Genomic DNA, 22441 nt, shown 5'->3' with positions numbered 1-22441 from the left:
ATGACTCTTTCCCCAGCAACTCCCAATCTCTTCAGCAACTCATTTCAATTTTCATATTTCTATTAAAGAGAATCTGACTAAGGTAGATTGGGTCAGGCTCTGGTGTCTCTGTGGGTTAAGAGGTCACAATACAGACAGGGCCATTGGGGGGGCACCTGAAATTCTTAAAGCCATGGATGTGTAGTGAGTCGGTCAGCCCAGGAGGTGTGATTCAAGGTGAAAAAGGCACCAACCTCTAAAACATTTGTGTAAGTATAGTGTATCTCCACAATGAAGTCACAGCTCTTTGAGAGCATGTTTCATGCTTTTTCTGGAAGCAACTTGGACAACAAAAATGCCTGGTTTATAGTAGACACTGAATAAAGGATCATTTCCTTTCACTTTCCCCCATAATCCCTGATATTACAAGTCTCATTACAGGAATAGGGGTGGCAACAACTGAAAGCCAGAATGTTTTGTAAATTTTGTGCAACCAGATTCACCAAAATTCTCAATATCTACCATATGCCAGGCGTATATTGAATACAATTGACAGAAGAAAATAGTAAATGTTTTTAAGAGCTCACAGTCTGGCAGGGAAGAGAAGCATGTAGATGACTCACAATAATAGTGAGTTATATGCTGTAGTAGAAATAAGTATAAGATGCCTTAAGAGTATAGGGGAGAGAGCAACTGAGAGGGTTGGAAGAAGTGACATTTGAGGTGGTGTGTGTGGATGAGTAGGAGTCCTGCAGGGATAAAATGGATGAGGAGAATTCTAAGCCAAAGGAATAGCATGTTCAATGGTACTGAGGCATAGAAATGCTGAGCTGTGTTCAGGAAACAGCTAAAACCTTCATGTGAATAGACTCCTAGGCATAGACTAGAACAATATTTAGTCATTTGATAATAACAATTGAGTACCTGTACTGTGCAGGGTTACTAGGGGTTCAAGGAAAAATGATAAAGAAAATGTGGTATATATGCATAATGGAATACTAGTCAGCCAAGAAAAATAATGAAATTATGTCTTTTGCAGCAACATGAATTGGAGGCCATTATTTTAAGTGAAACAACTCAGACACAGAAAGAAAAATACTGCATCTTCTCACTTACAGGTGAGAACATAATAATGTGTACTCACGGGCTTAGAGTCTGGAATAGTAGACACTGAAGACACAGAAAGGTGTGGGGTGGCAGGGGGGTGGATAATAATAAATTACTTAATGGGTACAATGTATGTTATTCCAGTAATCAATACACTAAAAGCCCAGACTTCACCACTACACAATATACCCATGTAACAAAGTTATACTTATACTCCATAAATTTATACAAATTTTGTATAATTTTTGCACAAATTTTGTATAAATATCAGTGCCAGGCACTGTGCTATGGATTTTACATGTTATCTCATTTAAACTGAGGCTGATCTACAATTCTTACAAAGAAAAATGAGATGTATTTCTCACCTTCAGTGGGAAGGGCAACTACAATGACTATGATTAGATGAGTGCAATACCAGATGGGGACAAAAACTTTCCTGTGAGTTTTTGGGGGAGTTTTAGGGGAGAGGACACTATCTATGGACTCAGGAAGAGGAGCTCAGAGCTCTAGGCATGGGTTGGAGATTTGAATGCCATGCAAAAGCTGCTTCAGTTTCTTTATCTTGCAGGTCATGGTGCCCTCTAAAATTTTTCGTACATGTTTGTTAAGCAGGAAGGCTCATTTGCAGAGGTTGCTTTAAAACCTTCTGTCTCAAAAAAGGACAATCCCATTTGTTTTGTACTTGTTTGCCAGGCACTGTGCTATGGATTTTACATGTTATCTCATTTAAACTGATGCTGATCTGCAGGTGGAGAGAGCTGTGTGGCCAACTTTGGAGGTGAACAAGGCAGAGAACAGAGAAGAGTGCTGTGTAGTGTCGGTGGGGATGGTTGGGCATGTTAATGCTGTTTTATGTGTAGGGTGCAGGGAATTAAATTCTCACAGTTCAGAGAAAGTTCCCTGCCTTGATCAAAATGGCTGCTATTCGTTGAGTATGTATGATGAGTCAAAGCCTTAATTACTCCATCAGCCAGAAATATGGTGAGCTGCAAATCACTTCAACTACCTACAGTCCACTTGTCTCAAGCCGTGAGGAGTCCAAGAAAAGCAGTCCAACAATACCACCAAAGACCCACTCATTGTTTTTCTAAGACAGCTGTTGCATCTCCAGGTCTCTTTTCCCTATTCCAAGAAGGAAGAAAAGGAGAAGAAAGGCTTTTACCAAAAAGGTTTAGCTTTCTTATTTAGGACCAGATACCCTTCCCTGAGACTTATGCTTACATTTCATTGGCCAGAACAATGTCATGTGGCCACCCCCAGGTGCTAGGGAGACTGGAAAATTGAATGTTTTAATAGGGTGTATGTGCTGCCTCCTCCACCCTAAATTAGGCATGAGTCACTAAGGAAGAAGGGGGATATGGGTAGCAAGTAGGCAACATATATAATCTCATTCCACATTCCACGCTTCCAACAGTTCTGTGAAGTAAAGTTATCTACATTCTACAGATAGGAATATGAATGTAGAGAGGAAAGTAAATTGCCCAAAGTCACCCAAATAGTGAGTCATGGAATAGAGATTTTAAAACAGGCCTATATCATTCCAACTGAAAGGATTATTTTATGATATCATCCTGTCTCCCTTAGCTGTGTGACCTTAAAGAATTTACCAAACCTCCCTGAGCCTCAATTTAAGATCTGTAAAATTAGAATAATCATCCCTGTCTCAAAGCTTCTTGAAGCATCAAGTTACATGCAAAGGGTTGGAAAGGGTATTATCAATTATTATTGATTACCCAATTATTATTGATTTACCATTTGCCAAAATGTCTCATCTAAAGTTGACAAGCAATGAAGGTTCTCTGCACACAGCTTGAACGTTGGTATTTGGGGTTGGCACCAGTAAAATCTCTTCACTGGCATTTCCTATTTGGGCCTCATTATGGATTCCCAGGAATTTCCACTGGCTGGATTTCCTTTGTCCACCTCAATAGCTGCATATGCAGATGAGTTATGAGCCACATTCCACAGCAAGTCAGATGAAAACAATGTGCAAACTATCCATTGTAGCTTTCTTGCCTTCTTTCCCCATGGCTGCTCCCCAACTAGAGCTAAACCCAGGCTGTTCCTTAGACTGTGCTTCTGGTGCCCCCTCCCAAGATGGAATAAACTGTCTGAACACCAAGGAAGTCATCCTGCTGCAGATGCACCACAGCTCACATGGTTTCGTGCCTCTCAGATTGGGCTCTTGTGTGCCTCTGCCTGGAAGGCTTTGCCGTCATTGTTCTCCCAGTCAAGGCCCAGGCAAAATCTTAGGTCTCTCATTTCAGTGACACCTTTCCCCACTCTTCCTGGTGGGATTTTGTTGTTGTTACATTTTTTTCTCTACTACCAAAGGGCTTTGTCCATACTTGTGTTACACATAGCACTGTCATCACATCAAGAGTCTGGCTTTGCTTTTACTGGACACCAGGATTTTGAAAAAGAACAAATAAAGTAATAGTGATAACCCCCAAAAATGTGTCACTGTGGTATGAATGTTTGTGCCCCTAGCCCCCAAAATCATATGGTGAAATCTTGACCTTCAAAATATTAGTATTGGTATTGGTATTAGTATTGGTATTAGGAGGTGGGGACTTTGAAAGATGATTAGGTCATGAGTGTGGAGCCCTCATGATTAGAATTAGTGTCCTCATGAAAGAAACTGAAGAGAGCTCCTTTGTCCCTTCCACCATGTGAGGATGCAGTTAAGAGGTGAGATCAATGAGGAAGCATGTCCTTGCCAGACACCAAATCTGCTGGCATTTGATCTTGGACTTCCCAGCCTTCAGAACCATGAGAAATAAATGTTTGTTGTTTACAAACTACCTAGTTTATGGTATTTTTGTCATAGCAGCCCGAACACACTAAAACATTCATGTACATTATAATAGAAGAAAGGAAGGATGAGATGGGAATCAAAAACATAAATGAAAAAAATTATATTCTCCTTTCCCTTCCCATCTGTATCCCTGACAGCCACTTAGTTATTTCTCTGGTGTGGCACAAGCAAGGACCAATCCAAGCAGGCAAAGAGCTAGAGCAGAGTGCTAGAGGCCTCCTGTGCAGCCAAGGTTCATTTTCTTAGGGCTAGAGTCTGGTCATCTTTTTGTGTCAATACATACAGACCTATTCTATTTGTTTTCGTTGCTCCCTAACTATTGCATGAATATACCATGAAATTTTTAGGCCATTTTCCTACCTTGGAAGCATCCAGTGTTACAAATGTTGCTGGAATGAATCTGCTTGAAAATATATTTGTGAGCACACGTGCTGGTATTTCTGAGTGATAGAATCCTAGAAACAAGGTTTGGGTGGAGACTCCAAAGTTGCACTCCCACTTAATAGCACATAAGCATACGCGTTTCCTCAAAGCCCCACTGAAATTAGATATTGTTGATTGTATTAACTTTTGTAAACGTTGAAAAACTATCTCATTACTTAGTTTGAATTTCTTTAATGATCAATTCAGTTGAGCTTTGTTCTGTATGTTTATAGGGGTTTTATTTTTCTCCTGTGCGGCGACTACTAGCATCAGGATCTTGACTGCAATAATCAGGGAGTTCCCCTCAGTCCTGAGGCCTGACTCCAATAATACCCCATGAAATTTTTCAACACAAGAGTATGTGAGAAGAACACAAGAATTTGTTAAGAATGACTGAGCCAGCACTCTGGGATTAGAGCCCCAAGAAGTTTTCCTTTGCCGTTTACTGGGCATATCCATGTGTGACAATCACATGTACCATTCACTGAGGTTCTAGTGGCAACTTCTAGACCAAACACTTTAAACATGTATTAAGGGTCTTCCGCTTAGGTAGGGAAGGGAAGGGTCTTACGTTTTCTAGTTTGGGGGCTTTTGGGGCTTTGCAGGGTTTTCTGTTATTTTTTTGGTCGTTGTGTGCATTGCTGTTGTCTTTGCTTTGTCCCAGTCTGGCAGAGTATCTTCCATGTGAAATGACGTCTAGCTCTGCAACATTCTGATGGGGGATGTCACCTTCTCAATTCAGAGCCTTTTCTATTAAATACGGTCTATTGCCTTTGCATAAGAAGTCAATTTTATTTCGTTTCAAATTCAAGGAGCACCTACTCTGTGCTAAACTTTGGGAATACAAAATTAGATTACACTAAGTCCCTATTTCAGGAAAGCCTCCAGTCTGGTGGAGCTGAAAGGGAAATATCATGGTCATATAATCAAGATGGAGTGATGCTTGGGATTCTCTGGGAAGATAGGACCAATCCCCTGCTTTCCAGTTGCTGTGATCTGAGTGTTTATGTTCTCCCCAAATCCATATGTTGAAATCCTGACCCCCAAGGTGATGGCATTAAGAGGTGGGGCCTTTGGGAGGTGATTGTGTCCTGAGGGCACAGCCCTTGTGAATAGGATTAGTCCCTTATAAAAGAAATCTGGAAAGATTTCTCACTTCTTCCATTCTTGTGAGCTTACAGGGAGAAGACACCCATCAATGAGAAAGCCTTTACCAGACACCAAATCTGCAGGCACCTTAATCTTGCACTTCCCAACCTCCAGAACTATGAAAAAAAAAAAAAGTTTGTTGTTTATAAGCCACCCCATTTATGGTATTTTGTTATAGTAGCCCAAACTGACTAAGATACTAGTGAGCAGGTAATAGAAACTCTATGTACCTCAGTTTCTTCATTTGTAATACATAAAACATAATAACACAACTGGTAAGGTTATTACGAGTACTAAATGAATTATCCAGATAAAGTACACAGAGCATGTCATGTAGTAAGTGATCAATGTGTTAGTTTTTAGTGTTATTATCACTGTTTTTCTTAAGTATTATTATTATTATTATTATTATTATTATTATTATACAAAAAGGGATCTCACTCAATCTAGAGGTTACTGGAGAAGGTGCTGGCAGGGTCAAGTTTTGAAGAGCAGAGAAAGTGGATTTAGCCTTGATTGAGAGATGAAATGTTTTATTTATTATTTTGTGGTGCACAGTGACAACAGGTTGGACATTTAACCTCCATGATCTCATATACAAATGACAATGCTCAGACTGAGAGGTCACATAACTTGTCCAAGTTTACACAACTAGTTAACTGTTGGTGTTAAGACTTGAATGTATAGTATTTTTATTTCCTCTATTTTATAGATAACAGTGAAGTGCAGAGAGGCATTGGGGATCAAAATTTAAATCCATGTTTCTCAAAGTCCTGAATCCATGTTCTTCCCACTACCCTAAGCTTCCCACCTAGCGGAATATATTCATCTTGTTTCTTTCAGATGTTGCAACAAGACATTAGGCTTCTTTATGATTTGGTTTTCTTATTTCTAACTCGGGCCTCTCTACACCTCTCTTTCTCTGCAGACTGCCCCTGTTTCAGCCTCCAGGAGAGTCTGTGACAAGGAGTGGGCTCCCTCTCCAAGGTGCTTGGATTCCTCTGAAGAAAGAAAGCAAGGAAACATGAAGTATGGTGATGGTGGCATTTTCAAGGGTGGGTGATGAATGGAAACTTCCTGACATTTCAAGTGACAACATCTGAAAGGAAATGGAATTTTCCTGAAGCACAGGCAGGAGGTCTCTGTCACAAGCTATTGATTTGGTGTGCACATCTTGCATTTAATCTGGTGATTAATTTGGAGGGAGGCTGCATGCATGCTGGGCTTTCATTTAGTGAGTTTAAAAGCCCACAACTTCTGATTTATTTTGCTTCATTCATGAGGAGCTGTTTTATTGCGAAGGGTTGAATGACAGGTTTCCTGGCAGGCTGTAAAGACAGGTAAAATTTAAATAAGCAACATAAAATCTTTCAAGACACTCTATTTATCTGTTGTAATTTATTAATCACACCTATTGAAGGCTGGTTGACCCTCCGGGAATAGTTCAGCAAAGAAAAACTATTGAGCATGTTAAGCTTGCCAATCCCTTGCTTTTCTTTTTCTTCATTTAGAGATGGGAAAACTAAGGACCTAAAATAAGACATCACTTGCTAAGTCATACCATGAGTTGGAACTGAAATTAACTCCTAGCTCTGCCCTGTGACTTCAAGACCACCAAAATACAAGAAGTATGTGTAGAGCTCGAAATATGTTCCTAAAATATTCAAAGTATTTTAATAATAAATTGAGAATTAACATAAGCACTCTCTAACTAATATCTTATCAATGGCTCCCCATTGCCTGAAGAACAAACTTTAAGAGCCAGCCTCCACTTACTTGGCAAGTTCCATTTCTTTTCTCCCTTGAACTCACCTCCGTCCATATGAAACGATTTTACCTTTTCCCAAGTAGAATATGGTCCTTCTTATTGCTGGGCTGATGCAAATGCTGTCCACTTGCCTGGATGTTTTTCCTGGAAGGAAGTAAAGAAGGGAGAAAGGGAGGAAGGGAAGAGGGAAGGAAGGACCGAGAACGTGGGTTTACAGCTCATTTTATTAGCAGGCATTGCCTCTTTGGGTTGGTGCTCATTCCAGGAATTCAAACTACCTCTGACCCACAAGAATTTTAATTTTTCTACTGTGACTTTATCATTTACCTGGGGTTCTCCCATTGTAATCTTTGGGTGTGACATGGCTCCACTTATTTCAAGAAGTTACCATATTTCTCTTGGCTAAAGCTCCCCAACTCCTAAAAACCCAAGAAACTCTCTCTCTTTGATTCCTTAGTAGGTTGGAAAAAATCTCCCCCATCTATAGCACATGGATTCCAAGAAATCAAACCGAAACTATACTGAGAGGTTCTGAAGGGGGAAAATGTAGGTGGGCCTCATTATCTTGAAGGATGGCGCAAACTCAAACAGCAGGCATTTCCAAAAGCGGCTGGGGACACATGCAGAACATGATATAAAAATGTCAGATTATTAAAGAGTAGCTAGAGATAACAGGGTCAGGGTTAAGGGTGAGCATGGAAAACATGTCTTAGACTGTGTGTTGGCATCATGGAAAAGAAAATTCTAAGATCAAGAGTGGAGGAATGGGATATTGGAAGAATTGAAGAACAGGGCACTTTGTTCATTTAATAGCACATTTTATTGAGCACCTACTATGTAACAGGGCCTGCTCTGTGAGCTCAATATGCAGGAGGAAAGAAAATGTGATCAAAAGACAGCTTTTGATGGAATTCAGTCTCATGGAAATCTGGACTTCAACTTCAGTTCTGTCACTCATTACCTTTTTGACCTCACATTGTTTGTTTCAGTTTCCTCATTTGTAAAATATGTGTACTCTTTTCTGTGTCTTGATGGCCTGCTATGCTGTTGTGCCAGGAGCCGTGCTAAACCCTGGACACACAGCAGTGAACTAGACAGACGCAGTACCTGTGCAGCCCTACCCTCACCCGCCAGAAGCTTATTGAGTAAAGGCAGGGACTGACATTGTTACCACAATAAAGCATTTGCTGTGGGAGGATCTAGCAGAGCTGAGATGGCATTTCACATACATGGGCTCTTAGGATTCAATTAGATAAATGATTTTAATGGGCCACCATGATTTCTACAAGAGCACAGGCTCTAGAACCAGACAGCATGAGTTCAAATTCCAACTTCGTTAGTAAATCCCAATTATTTACTAACTATATCATGTAAGGAAGTGTCTAAGTCTCTCTTTTTTCTCATCAGTAATAAGGGGATAATAAGAGTAATTAACTCATGTAGTTGTTAAAAAGATTAAATTAGTTAATATATGTAAAAAGTTTAAAATAATATCTGGCACAAAAGTACACAATTAATAATAATTATTATTTTTATCATTATCATTGACACAGACCCTGGCTCATGGTGGGTGCTCACAATTGCTAGTTCCTCTCCTCTGCTACATGGCTCTTCTTAAAATCCCATAGGCCTAGCAGAACAGTGGCCCATGTTTCATATTTCATCATATGTCAAAGGCCCAAATTGGTAACTACAGAAAGGATTGTTCTCAGTATCACTTATGATTTATTCCTGTCTGAGCAAGTTGCCTTGTTGAGCCTTTGAAGAGCACAAGGGTCTTCCCTGTAGGGTGGACTAGAGACTAAAGTCAGATTGTCAGGGAATTAGAGCCACAGGAACAAGAGAACTTGGAAAAAAAAACTTGGGTCCCAGATGGATGACAGCTGGCTGTCTTCAAGGAGACCCTTGGAGGAAAAGGCCGCATTTTGTCATTCAACCACAAGCATGGTATTTGGAGTCTTATACACTTGGGGTCACTGCTTGACTCCACACTTACTTACAAAGCCACGTAGTCTTCTGGGTCATTTGAGAGTTGGGAAGGATCATGTCTACATCATATGATTGCTAGGAAGGTTATATGGATGACTAGTTTTTAAATGCCTGGAAGTTAATAGAACTATTATCCAGCCTTGTCATCAAATAATGATGCTGACATTATCCTTAGCACTGAGTGGTACTTATGGTACTGATGGTCAAACAAACTTCCTCCTCCAATGCTAGTAAGACTAGTATACCCTACAGAAAATCAGGTCTCAGAATTAGGGACCCAAACTCCATGAATACAGGAACTGGTGAGTCTTGTTTCTTGTTGTATCCCCCAGATGATCCTCAGCATTCAGCAGTAATGCAATAAATGCTTCCTGAATGGATAAACTGTAAGAGGGACAGGCATAAAAACATAGCATGTTTGGAAAGAGGCCAGCATGGTAATGGGACTTAAAACCACATTGTATAAGGCACATTGGTGGAAGTCGGGCCACACAACTAGTGATGGAAGACTGGGGCATTGAGGTCTTCCGAAAGACGGTTGTATCAGTCAGGGCTTAACCAGCAAAGCAGAATCACAGGAGAGATGGCTGGTTGATTGACTGATTGATTGACTGATAGATGAATGAAAGGATGAATGATAGATAAATGCATAGATAATTAAATAAAATTAAATAACTTATCATTATGATTGTTTCAAGTATTATTAATTATCCTATGCAATTTGGGAAGCTGACTAAGCCACAGGGAAAACAATCAGGAAGGGAAGACGCACAGGGAAGAGAGAACAATTGCAAGTCCAGCTGCACTTGACACACTCAAAATCAACTGAATAGGAACTTTAATTACATCTGCAAATCCCCTTCACTGCAGCACCTAGATTAGTGTGTGATTGAATCCCTGGGGGATGGTGTGCTTATGCTACAAAGTGGCCTCTGCCTCTCATCCAACCTGCAACTCTCATGGAAGACTATCTCTTATGGCCCACCCTAACCAGAAACAGACAAGAGAGGGAATTCTGGGGTGGGTGGCTCGGCCTAGCCAAGCTGATGTTTTTCCTCTATGTCCCAAAACATTGATGCTTTTCCTCTATTTCCCAAAGCCCTCACAGTAGTCATAAGGAAAAGGGAGCAAAGTCCTATTCCTCAAAGACAGAACAAGGCTTAACGGGTGGGAATTTTGAGGAAAAGATATAGACCCATTTGAAGAAAGAACTTCATAATAAGTGAGAATAGGTGGCTAGAAGAGGTGTGTGAGCAGAACTGAATCCTTGATATTGGCAGAATGGCTGGGAAGCTGACCTGTAAAGAATCCTCCCATTCCCAAGACTCTGAGCCCACAAATCAGAGACATAGGCTCTAGGGGTGATACCACTATTCACAGGCAGGCTCAGTCACCATTGTATGACCCTCTGTGTGCCAGGCACGGTGCTTGGCACCATAAGACCTTAGGCAGGAAGACCAGATGATGCCTGACTCACTGGTTTCAACATCTAATGAATCTTTTCCTAGGGATTGAGAAGGTGCTGCCCACACTCTTAAAATTACATCTCAGCAAAGGCACGACAGTTAAAATCATGTATGCCAATCTGAGGCAGCACCAAATTGGTGGGTCACATGGCCTAGGGAAAGAGCTTAGCCTGCACCTCTTGGGCAAACACACAGGCAGCTTGATTGCATGTGTCAGTCTGCAGTGAAGCAAGACTTCTAAATTCTGTGTGAGGATATTGATTCTCTCCAAATTTCAAAAATAGTTTCTACGCCCCTTTCACCACTCAATACGTTTGCACCTGCTGTCATTTCCTCTTCCTAAACTGCTCTTCTAGCCTGTTCTAGGTATCTACTGCCGTGTAACAAGGCACCCCAAAATGTAGTGGTTTAAAACAAACAAACAAAAAAAGCCATGTATTTTGTTCAAAAATCCGTGGTTCAGGCAGGCTGAGAGGGAACAGCTGACACTCAGTGTCAGCTGCGGTGGCTCAAAGGCTGGGGGCTGGAATTATCCACCATCTCCATCTATTGCTGTGATTTCTCCATGTGGCAGCTACAGGGTCGCTGGACTCCTTACATGTTGGCTCAGGGTTCCAGAGGGGTATATCCTGAGAGAGAAAGAGCCAAGCAGAGGCCTTATGGCCTTTTGGTGACCCAGCCTCAGAAGTCTCATGCATCATTTCTGCTACACTGTCTGGGTGGAAGGAGTCACACGCCCCCACCCAGATTCAGGAGAAGGGAACACAGACCCCCACTTCTCTGTGGGAAGCATGCCAGTCCCATTGTAAGAGCATGTGGGATGGGAGATATATCTTGGTGAGTCCATCTTCGGAAAGTACAATCTGCACCTACTCTTTTTCTATCTGAAAAACACTTCTTATATTTCAAGACCTAACTCAAATATCCCTTCTTTAAAAAAAAGCATCCCTAGCTCTCCCAGAGCAAGATACCTCCTCCCTGCAGCCCTATAAGCACTTTGTATGTCTGCTTTCAAAGTACTTTGTACCCTAAAATGGCATTCTTTGTCACTTTCTGGAGACTGCGAACCATGAGCTCTTCAAGGTGCGTGGTGGTATTTCTATACCCCAGGCTTTCAGCATTGGGATAATGCTTACTTACGAAATAGTTGTTACTGCAGGCTAAGGTTTCTCGTACACCCTGGACTATCTACATCAGAATGCCTGAGTGCTTGCTCAAAACGCAGACTCCTGGGCCCACATCCCTCTAGGTCAGACCCAGGTGAGACTCAGTGCCCTATGTCTCCCTTAAATGGGTCAGTCCCCTGGAGGAGGTGGCAGAGGCCATAGAAGGGAGAGAATCCTGGTGGTTGCAAAGTTGGTACATTATTTCACCCTCTACCAGCAGGCTCCTTCACCATCCCCACCTCCCCCTTGGCTCTGCCCACCCCCTCCTTGGCTCCCCCAACCCCCACACATCCTGTCACATCCCAGATCAGAACCATTCTGGAAGCAGTATTTGCTAGTTTGACATTTCAAAATAGCATCATGGAAGCTAAAGATAGCTAGGTTACAAGGGAGGTTAAACATCTTGCCAAATGACACTGAGCAAATTAGGTCTTCTCCATGTTGATCCAGAGAGTACACTGATGTTTTTCCTCTATTTGGAGGAGTAGAAGCACTGGACGAAGAGGAGAAAAGAGATTGAACCAAGAGCCAAAGCGCAGAACCTGTCTCAATTCAGTGGACAGTAAAGGAGTGCATGTATTTCAAAGTCTCAGTTACCAGACTCTGCTTTCTCTAGTTGTCTGAGACAGAAAGCCTGACATAGTAAAACCCTGCTCTCCAGACTATCTATACAGCCCCCGTGTTCTCTTGTGCATCTGGCTTCTGCTCAGACAAACATAGCCAGGAGTTATTTGAGTTGAGGAAGCAGTTTGTGCATCTGAGACAGTTAAGAAAAAAAGTCACTACCCTTTTACTTCCTTTTCTTTTCTTCCTGTCTCACCACATTTCAACTAAATTTTCCAAAGCCACAAACATATGACTGTGGATGTGCAGAGTTGGAGGCCAGAGCCTGGGGTCTATGGAGAGACACGGTGTTCCCCAGAGATCAAGCATTTACGAAGACGTCAGCTTGTATAAATAATAACACGTACCATTTAGGAACTGTTCACCATTTGCCAAGGACTCAGCTAAGCCTTTCACATACTTTACTGCATTTACTATTACAATAATCCTACGAGTTAGGTAGCATTATCCTCCCATTATAGAGGAGGGATTGAGGGTCAGGGAGGTTAAGCAACTTGCTTTGGGTGCCATGCTAGTAGACTACAGAATTGAGATTCAGCCCAGCATGTCTGACTCCAAAGCCTGCTTTCTCCCAACCATGTTAGATCATCTTCCTTTAAAAATGTAGACAAGGGGCTGGGCGTGTTGGCTCACACCTGTAATCCCAGCACTTTGAGAGGACAAAGCAGGTGGATCACTTGAGGTCCGGAATTCAAGATCAGCCTGGCCAACATGGTGAAACCCCGTCTTTACTAAAAATACAAAAACTAGCCAGGTGTGGTGGTGTGCACCTACAGTCTCAGCTACTCGGGAGGCTGAGGCAGGAGAATCACTTGAACCAGGGAGGCGGAGGTTGCAGTGAGCCGAGATCATGCCACTGCACTCCAGCCTGGGCGACAGAGCGAGACTCTGCCTCAAAAAAAAAAAAAAAAAAAAAAGAGAGAGAGAGAAAAGAAAAAGGTAGACAAGGGATATCCCCACTGCGTGCTGTGAATTAAATCCATTCCAGGAATCACACTGGCCTCAGAGAGGGGAAGAGACGCCCCTTGAGATAGACAGGCAACCTCAGGTAGAGTGGAAGGCAGGGAAACTCACTCTCAGTGACTCAGCAGCCCAGCCCACTGTCTGGCCTTTTCCCCATATCACTGATATCTACTGAAAGGGTGATCCCTGCTTGTGTCCTGAAGCCCCAGGGGTAAGTGGCAACCTGAGTCACAAGGGACAGATAGAATGTCAGGGTTGAAGTGACTCTCTGCCTCACCCACTCTGAATGTGACTGCCCCTGCCTATGCAGTGGTGGTGGTGCTGTCACAGCCGGAACATGTTGGCAGAGTGGTGGGCAGGGTGCCTGAGGGGGCAGGGTGCTGGTCATCTGGCTAAAAACAGGGGCTGGGGGTAGGGAAGGCCACTCAGTTATGCCTTTATGCCTTCCTTTGGTTCCAAGCTCTATAATATGGTTCAGGTGCCTCCCATGCCCCCCTGCCTTCCCAGCAAATTCACTAAGAGCAGAGGGAGGAGGCACTAATGGTTTCCACATTTGGGGCCCTCTGCAGTGAGGCCTTCCAAGCTCTGGGGCAAAGAAATCCAACCTCACCAGCGCTCTGAGTAGATCCCTGCTCTGTGGAGTGCAAACGTGTTCACGGAGTACCTCTTAAAGGTGAGGGTCTTAGGCCTTGTGGGCAAGACCCTGAGAATATGACAAACCAGCAAACAGAGAAGCAGCCTGCCCAGAGCTTACAGCCAGTGGCAGAGACAGAAAACTTACCAGAAAATTACAATATGGGGTGAAGAGGACTGTGGGTGCAGTAGCAACAGAGGAAGGCACCTCTTCCTCTGTTAGGGGTTTGCCCAGCATGGTGGCTCACACCTGTAGTCTGTAATCCCAGCACTCTGGAAGCCAAGGCAGGCAGATCACTTGAGGTCACGAGTTCAAGACCAGCCTGGCCAACAGGGTGAAACCCTGTCTTTACTGAAAATACAAAAATTAGCTAGGTGTGGTGGTGCGTGCCTTAATCCCAGCTACTTGGGAAGCTGAGGAAGAAGAATTGCTTGAACCTGGGAGGCGGAGGTTGCAGTGAGCGGAGATCATGCCACTGCACTTTAGCCTGGGCAACAGAGGGAGACTCCCTCTCAAAAAAAAAAAAAAAAACAAAAAACAAAGGGGGGAGGGCTCAAGGGAAGCATCTCTGTGTTAGTGACTGAGCCCTGCAAGCTGAAAAAGAGTTACGGCAGGGAGGGGTTTGGAGATGCAGGCAACAGGGACAACAGCACATGGAAAGAGCCAGGGAAGGTGGGTGGGTGAGGATGAGGTGGCCAGAGCACAGGGTACACGGGCACAATGTGTGAAGAGGTGAAAGGAGAGCCAAACAGTGGGAAAAATCTTCAGGTCTTGAAATCCATCAAGGACGGCAATGGAAGAATTATAAGCAGGCCCGAGATAGGAGATCCATTTAGAAATACCAATCTGGCTTCTGAGAACAGCTGGGACATAACAAGATACATGCAGGGAGAGCTGTTAGGAGGCTGAAGCAGTGATTTGGGGCAATAATAGTGGTGTTCTGGAAGAGGGTGGCGGCTGTGGAGATGGACAGGAGCATGAGGGTAAAGGGTGTGACGAGGCCAAATCAACAAATTATATGGTCCTTGCTTTCAAGGAGAAAAAAATTTTAGTTGAAAACAATCTTTTCTCTCTTAATTCATCCCAGTTTTCTGTGACTAGAAGGACACTTAGAGGTCACTTAGTTCAATTTTCCCCTTGCAAGAAGTCCAGGGATTTTGAATTCCTTCATGCACACAGGGAGTGGGTGAATATTAGGCAGCAGGGGGAATACTCTGGGTGGGCAGCTGAATTGGACACAAGCTTTCCCAAAGTTCCAGAAATTTCTGGACAGAGAAGTGTGTATTCTGCTGGCCAGGCCCATGGCTCCAGGCAAAGGGGTGGTTTTGAGGTGACGCTTCCTCTGCTGGCTATGATGGAGCACTCTCCTGCCCTCCCCAGGCAGAACCCCCAGCAGGGGTGCGGGGGCACAGAGGCTGGCATGAGGCTGAGGGCTCCTTTCTGCCAACAGACCCAGCCACAAGTGCTTGCTGAGTGACTGCCCTGTACCCAGCCTTGTTCCTGGAAACTGCTGTGATAACACTCTCTGGGTGAGAACCAAGATTCGCTGACCTTTTACATAGGCTGAATCTCCAGGAAAAGGTCATTCTTTTTGGAGGTTGTTGAAAATTTAATGACAGCAATTCCTTAGGCTTGTAAAACCCTTTTAATGTTCTCAAAGCACAGACAACAGCATCTTCTCTTACACTGAGTGGTGTTTTACAGCATAAAGCACTTACACAGTGACATGCTTGATCCGCAGGAAGCCCTGGGAGGGACGCAGAGATCATGGGCCCTAGAGCCCAAGTGACTTCAGTTCAAATCTTTTTTATTCTACGCCTTGAGGCTGTGGGGGTGTGGGACTTGCTTTACCTCTTTGAGTGTCTTCCTCTGTAAGATACATGTAATATACAGTCATGTGACAGTTAACAACGAGGATTCATTCGGAGAAATGTGTCCTTAGGTGACTTTGTCGTTGTGGAAGCATCATAGTGTGTACTTACACAAACCTAGATGGTGTAGCCTACTACACACCTAGGCTACAAATCTGTACAGCATGTTACATTACTGAATATTATAGGGAATTATAATACAATAATATTCATGCATCTATAAATTAATAGAAAACGTATTATAATCTTATAATCATAAAAATATGGTATTATAATCATGTGGGGCCACCATCATATATGCAGTCAGCCATTAACCAAAACAGTATGTGGCACACGACTGTACCTATTTTGAAATGTTACTATAAGCATTAAATAAAATGATGCTGCCTGGCCCAGTACTCAATAAAGGCTAGCTTCCTCCAACTTGTTTCCCACCCATTTCCATATTCCAAACAAGGACATATCTAGGGTTGCCACACTAGAAGTGGTACCTGGCACATAGTGGGTCTGAAATGAATGTTAGTTTCCATTTTCCTCCCTTTAAAGCCCTAAACTAAAGCTATTTCTTCCCTGAGTTTTTCCTTACCCAGCCCCTGGTATTTCCTGGAAAACCCCGTTGACAATATCACAGAGCCGTGGAGCCTCTCCTTTGAGAAACGCCCATATATATATAAAGAGGCACCACACACACCCTCTCACCCACACAATTTTGCTTATGATTTTAAGAAGTTCAGATTCCCTGAAGCTTAATTTAGAAGCCTGTGATAGCACCCATATGACACAAAATATCTTCTGCCACAAAGGACAGTTCTTCGGTTATCTGATTTCCGTTTGTAGATTAAAAATTACAAGGAATTGGAGACCAGCTTTTCTTCTTGTCCAAGTCTGTGTTCTATATGGTGACTGGAGGGTGATAAATACATGGTGAATGTTAATTTAATGCCTGGGTGGACAAATGGATGGATGAATGGAAAGGTGGGTGGGGAGGTGGATGAGTGAGTAGGTAGTTGAAGGGATGGTAGTAGATAGGTGGGTAATTTGGGTGGCAGAATGGATGGGTGGATGGATAATGTAGGTGGATAAGATGGTGAAGGGGTTGCCAAGCTCAGAGAAAGGCCCAGGCAAGCAGTGAGAAGATAAATTAGTGGTCATGGGGGATCTTAACACTCCTGGCAGAAGACGTCTGATATAATCAGTAGAAAGTATGGGATCTGGAGGGTTCAAAGCAGAGAATGAGTGGAGAAAACAATGTCTTAGCAGGTTGGGTCTGAAGCAGGGCTCTTAGCTGGGTGGAACAGGAAGAATCTGAGTCAGAAAGCCAAATAGGAAACAGGGCAGGAGATAGGGGAACTCCTGGCCAAGAAAGCAGTGCTGATGCTGAATGGAAAGCAGAAGCTGCAAGACCTGTTTCTAAGGAAAAGTGGAGAGCGGACAGGATCCAGGGGGTAAGGCAGAGGACTGAATAGAGACACAGGAATTCATGGCATGTGGGATTCTCTGAGTCATAAGTTCAACGATCATTTGTTGAGTTCTTCCTGTGTGTCAGGGGTTGTTTTAGGCACTGAGGATAAGTCCTTGGTGTCAAATAAGAAAGACAGAAACATTAATAAAAGTTGAGATTTATGGAGCATCCGCTATGCACCAGACACTATTCTAAGGGTTTAATGTGTCTCTTCCAAGCAACAATTGTATGAAGGAGGTATCATTATCATCATTGCTTAACAGTGAAGGACACTGAGGCACAGAGATAGTAAGTCACTTCCCCAACACAACTAGTTAAATATCAGAGCCAGGATTTGAACCCAGTTTCTAGGGCCTATGTGCTTTTTTGCTGTGCTATACTGCTGCCGTTAAATGAATAATTAAACAATAGTTGTACTGCAGGGTGATGAGAGATATGATGGCAGTCTTTACTGGTTACTGTGGGGCACAGAGCAGAGGTGGTAATTGACTTCGGTTGAATGGGTCTAAATGGGTTTTAGAGAGAAGACTCTTTGACGCTGGATTTTGGAAAATGAGCTTCTTAGGCATCCCGTAAATAAGGAGTGAGGTTTAAAGATGAGGAAATGAGGAGAAGGGCATTCCAAGCAGAGCAACCAGCCTGTGCAAAGTGCACAAGCACCGAGGCATGAAACAGCAGGGACCTAGGCAGGAAACCGTTAGTAGTTCTATCAGGCTGCTTTGCAAAGCTAAGAGCTGCCAGGAGGAAAGACACGCTGCCTACTGGGCATAATGCTTAGGAATGTTCCTCTCAGCCTTTATAGAAATATATGGTGTTCAACAGGTGTTCAACAGGCTTTTTATCTCTTTTATCATCCTGAATAACCCCAACAAGTAGGAAAGTCAAATATTAAGACTATTCCTATTTTGGGACTAAGAAAACAGCTTGGAGAAGTTAAATGACTGATCTAAGATTACACCTCCAGTGTGTAGCAGAGGCCAAACTAGATCCTCTGACTCCTAACTTTAATAATCTGGACACACTGGCACACAAAACATTTTGATGAGCACTGCTAGTACAAAGAAAAATAAGATTGAGTTCTCAGTTTTCTGCTACAAAGGCAATGATGAGGCAGCTCAGATCTGCAAAGGACTGGATATGAAGCCTTGACAGAAAAGTAACCACCAAGATTAATCAACATGAGCGCAGCACTTCACAGCTTGCAAAGCACATTTACATACAGAATCTTAGTTGACATTTATGGAGACACTGTGGCAGATCGTACAAATAATGTTCTTGTTCCCATTTTTCAGATGAACTAGATATACTAATTGATTTGTTTAAGTCACACAGCCTGTAGGTGATAGATTTAAGACTCAAATTCAAGTCTTTCTAATGCCAGATGTATAATACCCATGGGGGCTGTTAATATAACGGCCAATATTTATTGTGTGATTACTATGTGCTAGTTGCTATGTTAAATGCTTACATGCAACATTTCATTTCCCTTCTACAAATATGCCATGAGGTAGATACCTGCTTTAAAATAAAGAAAATTGAAACTCAAAACACTTAAGGTCCCGTAGCTAGGATGACCAGCCAACCACCACTCAAAGCCCCCTGCTTCTAGCACTATGCAATGTTGTCTCCATTGTCTTTAGTCTAGTCCACCCGAACTAAGGAAAAAAATACTTTGAGCTTTTCACAAAACTTGTGTAAAAGCAGGTACATTTGAGGATAAAAAGTTTAACTATTTTATTCAAAACTCTTTATTCCCTTTGTGAATGGTCCAGTGAAAAAGGCCAAGCTTTCCATGTTACCTGCGAGGAAGGCCCAGAGAGGTCATGAGACCTAATCAATAACACACAGCAGCACCAAATTCCTAGTTCAGTGCTCAAAAGTTTAAACCCCAAAAGCCATTCAACTCCTCCTCCCTCCCCTCTGTCTTCTTTATGACCTGGCCTTGTAGGGTAATGGGAACGAGCATGGAAGACAGTCAAGCTGGAATCTGAATCCTGGACATAGAATTTATCAGTTGTAAGCACTTGGACAAGTTGCTTTGTGTCTCAGCCTCAGTTTTCATAGCTATAAAATTGTTATATAACATTGTTTTTTTTTTCTTTTTTTTTTTTTTTGAGACGGAGTCTCACTCTGTCGCCCAGGCTGGAGTGCAGTGGCGGGATCTTGGCTCACTGCAAGCTCCGCCTCCCGGGTTCACGCCATTCTCCTGCCTCAGCCTCCTGAGTAGCTGGGACTACAGGTGCCCGCCACCACGCCTGGCTAATTTTTTGTATTTTTAGTAGAGACGGAGTTTCACCGTGTTAGCCAGGATGGTCTTGATCTCCTGACCTCGTGATCCGCCCATCTCGGCCTCCCAAAGTGCTGAGATTACAGGCGTGAGCCACCACACCCGGCCTATAACATTGTTATATACTATTATTCAACTTGAAGGGGGAATTGAAAAGGTTAAATGAGGTAATGTCCATCATTCTATGTCATTACTTTGTTTTAATTTCTTCCTAGCATTGAGCACTATTTATGATTATTTTATTTGTTCATGAGTTTATTGACTTTCTACCTTTGTCTTTCCATAACTGTTTTCCAAGTGTCTAGAATTGCAGTGATTAGCACAGTGGCCACTAGCCAATGTGGCTATTAAGCATTTGAAATGTTCCTAGCAGGAACTGAGATGTGCTGGAAGTGTAACATACACACAAAGTTTCAAAGACACAGCATTAAAAAAAAAAGTAAACGTAAAATATTTTATTGATAATTTTTATATTGATCACATATTGAAATAATATTTAGGGCATATTGGGTTAGATTATTAAAATTACTTTTACCTATGTCTTTTTACTTTCTTTAATGTGGCTGCTAGAAAATTTAAAATGTCGTATGTAGTTAATATTATTGCCATCGACCAGTGCTAGTCATGAACAATGCTGGCACATACTAGGTGCTCAATAAATAGTTGAATGACTGAATATTTTTCTTTGAATGAGTGAGTGGCACAAAAGTGAAAGTATGTGAATAATAGTTTATCTCAAGTAGGTGACCTCCATAGGATAAAGCTGTCCGCTTTAGGTTAATAAACTAATTCTGGTTGAGGTGTTAATAGCTGATAACAGCTTAACTTGTTGGCATGAGTCAAGGTAAGATGTACATTTTAATTGCAACTCTCTAGAAGTCAGATAAAAGTAGGCTTTTTAATTTTACTGTGAGGTCTTCCAGAAGCAAGGTTCCTTTAGATTAATTTTTTTTAAAAAAAGAAAGAAGAGGAGGGAGGGGACAAATGCTGAGAATGGGGATGGAACAGAGGATGGAGGGAGATGCGGAGAAACTTCAGAGCGGCAGGTGCCTTTGTTTCCCGTTACCTGCTTAGTCTAGTCCCTTCCAGGGCACACAGTGGGCGCTTAGTAACTGTAGAAAGAAGTCGAACGAAATCGGAAGGGGGAGAGGCAGAGGCCACAATCAAGACACGGAAACGACAGTCAGTCGAGGCAGCAGAGAGGGTTTCACGCGGGCCAGCGGAGGCGCAGGGCAGTTGAGAAGGGAACTTGCCACTGGGCGGAGGGGCCGCGCTCCCCACCAGCGCGGCGCGGGGGTGCTAGGCCAGGGACCGCCGGGCCAGGGACCGCCGGCTGCGAGCAGCGGGAACGGACCTGCCCCGGGTCGCAGCGGTTTTTCCCGGGCGGGGCTGAGGCTGCAGGGAGGCGGGCGTGCCGGCGGAGGGTCACGGCCTCGCCGCCGGGACTTTCCTGGGGTGGAGGTGGGAGCACGTAGGAGCCCTGGCCTTTCCAACTTCCCAGGTCAGACTGGGGCTGGGACCACCCTGCGCGGCCTTTGATGCAGGGAACCAACCCAGTGCTAGTCCGCCCTCGCGGGGACCTGTCCTCTCGCCTGACCTATGAAGTCCGTCCCTGCCTCCAAGGCTCCAGCAAAGTCCTTCTTTCCCCCAGAGTAGCAGTTCTCAAACTTGAGTGCATCAGCATCACCCAGAGGCTGTATTCAAACACGTTGCTGGCTCCCTCCATGGTTTCTGATTCTGTGGGTTTAGGGTGGTGATGCTGATTCTTCTGGTCAAAGGACCATCCCTGGAGAGCCACTGCCCTTTAGGTAACGATTTTCCCCTCATTTTTCTTCTGAACTCGGTCAGCACCGTGTTCAGCCTCCCATTGAGCCTGGAACCCTTGACAGCTGGGGAAACAGGTGCGTTGCTGCTAAGCCAGGAGGGCACCTAGGAATCCCAGCTTCCAATCCAGGGCGTTTTCCTCTGCATTCACTGCTTCTTTTACTCTCTTGGGAGCCTATGTGTGGGATCCAGAACAGGGCAGAACCCTGAGTAGTAAAAGCTGAACGGGAAGCGAGGTTAGTTAAATCCAACTGCAGGAGAGGAAAAAAGAGTCCTTTTTTTCAGGAGAGGAGAGGATACACAGAGGATGCCTGTCCATTGACCAAACCTGCCCTGAGCAGGTCAATCACCATTGACGCTTTCGTTCATTCAAAAAACAAAGTTAATTGAGCAGGTGCTCTATGCCAGGCACTGTCTTGGTGTGGGGGATAATGAAGGAAATAAAACCGAGATCCCTGTCTTTGGAGATACTTCCTAATAGGGAGATTAACAGTAAACACAATAAAAGGTAAATCATTGAATATGTTAGAAGGTAGTAACAGTTACAAAAAGAAAAACAAGAGTAGGGTAAAGGAGTGCAATTGGAGTTGCAATTCTAAATAAGATGGTCAGGTAGGCCTTATTGATGAGGTGAGTTAAGATAGTAAGCCATAGGATAGCTAGGGGAAGAGTGTTTCCAACAGGGGGAACAGCCAGCACGAAGGTCCTGAGTCAGGAGCATGCCTGATGTGTTTGAGGCTCATCAAAGAGGCCATTGTAACTGGAGCAGGGGCAGGGATGGGGAAGAAGCTGAGTAGGAGATGAGGCCAGAGAGGTAAAAGGGTGGGCAGGAAGATGTTAGAGGGCTGGCCGAGCCATTGTTAAAGGATTGACTTTTACCCTGAGATGTTCCTCCAATTTGATTTACTGTT

The 22441-nt window shown here is 43.4% G+C and overlaps 2 long non-coding RNA genes across 2 annotated transcripts; one reads left to right on the top strand and one right to left on the bottom strand.

Annotated features, from left to right (window-relative positions):
• Positions 1 to 1785: 1785 nt before the first annotated feature.
• On the top strand, positions 1786 to 7088 carry LOC129526413 (uncharacterized). The gene is made up of 3 exons (XR_008671086.1): positions 1786 to 1864; positions 6405 to 6531; positions 6988 to 7088. It is a non-coding gene; the product is annotated as an uncharacterized lncRNA (long non-coding RNA).
• Positions 5993 to 21000, bottom strand: LOC109029130 (uncharacterized). The gene is made up of 3 exons (XR_002008158.3): positions 20773 to 21000; positions 7289 to 7388; positions 5993 to 6804 (listed from the first exon to the last, which is right to left on the bottom strand). It is a non-coding gene; the product is annotated as an uncharacterized lncRNA (long non-coding RNA).
• Between the last annotated feature and the right edge of the window lie 1441 nt (positions 21001 to 22441).

The sequence above is a fragment of the Gorilla gorilla genome, chromosome 1 (genome assembly GCF_029281585.2).
Source record: "Gorilla gorilla gorilla isolate KB3781 chromosome 1, NHGRI_mGorGor1-v2.1_pri, whole genome shotgun sequence".
NCBI classification, from domain to species: domain Eukaryota; kingdom Metazoa; phylum Chordata; class Mammalia; order Primates; family Hominidae; genus Gorilla; species Gorilla gorilla.
The sequence above is the reverse complement of the archived record's forward strand: the minus strand, read 5'-3'. Positions and strand labels throughout refer to the sequence as shown.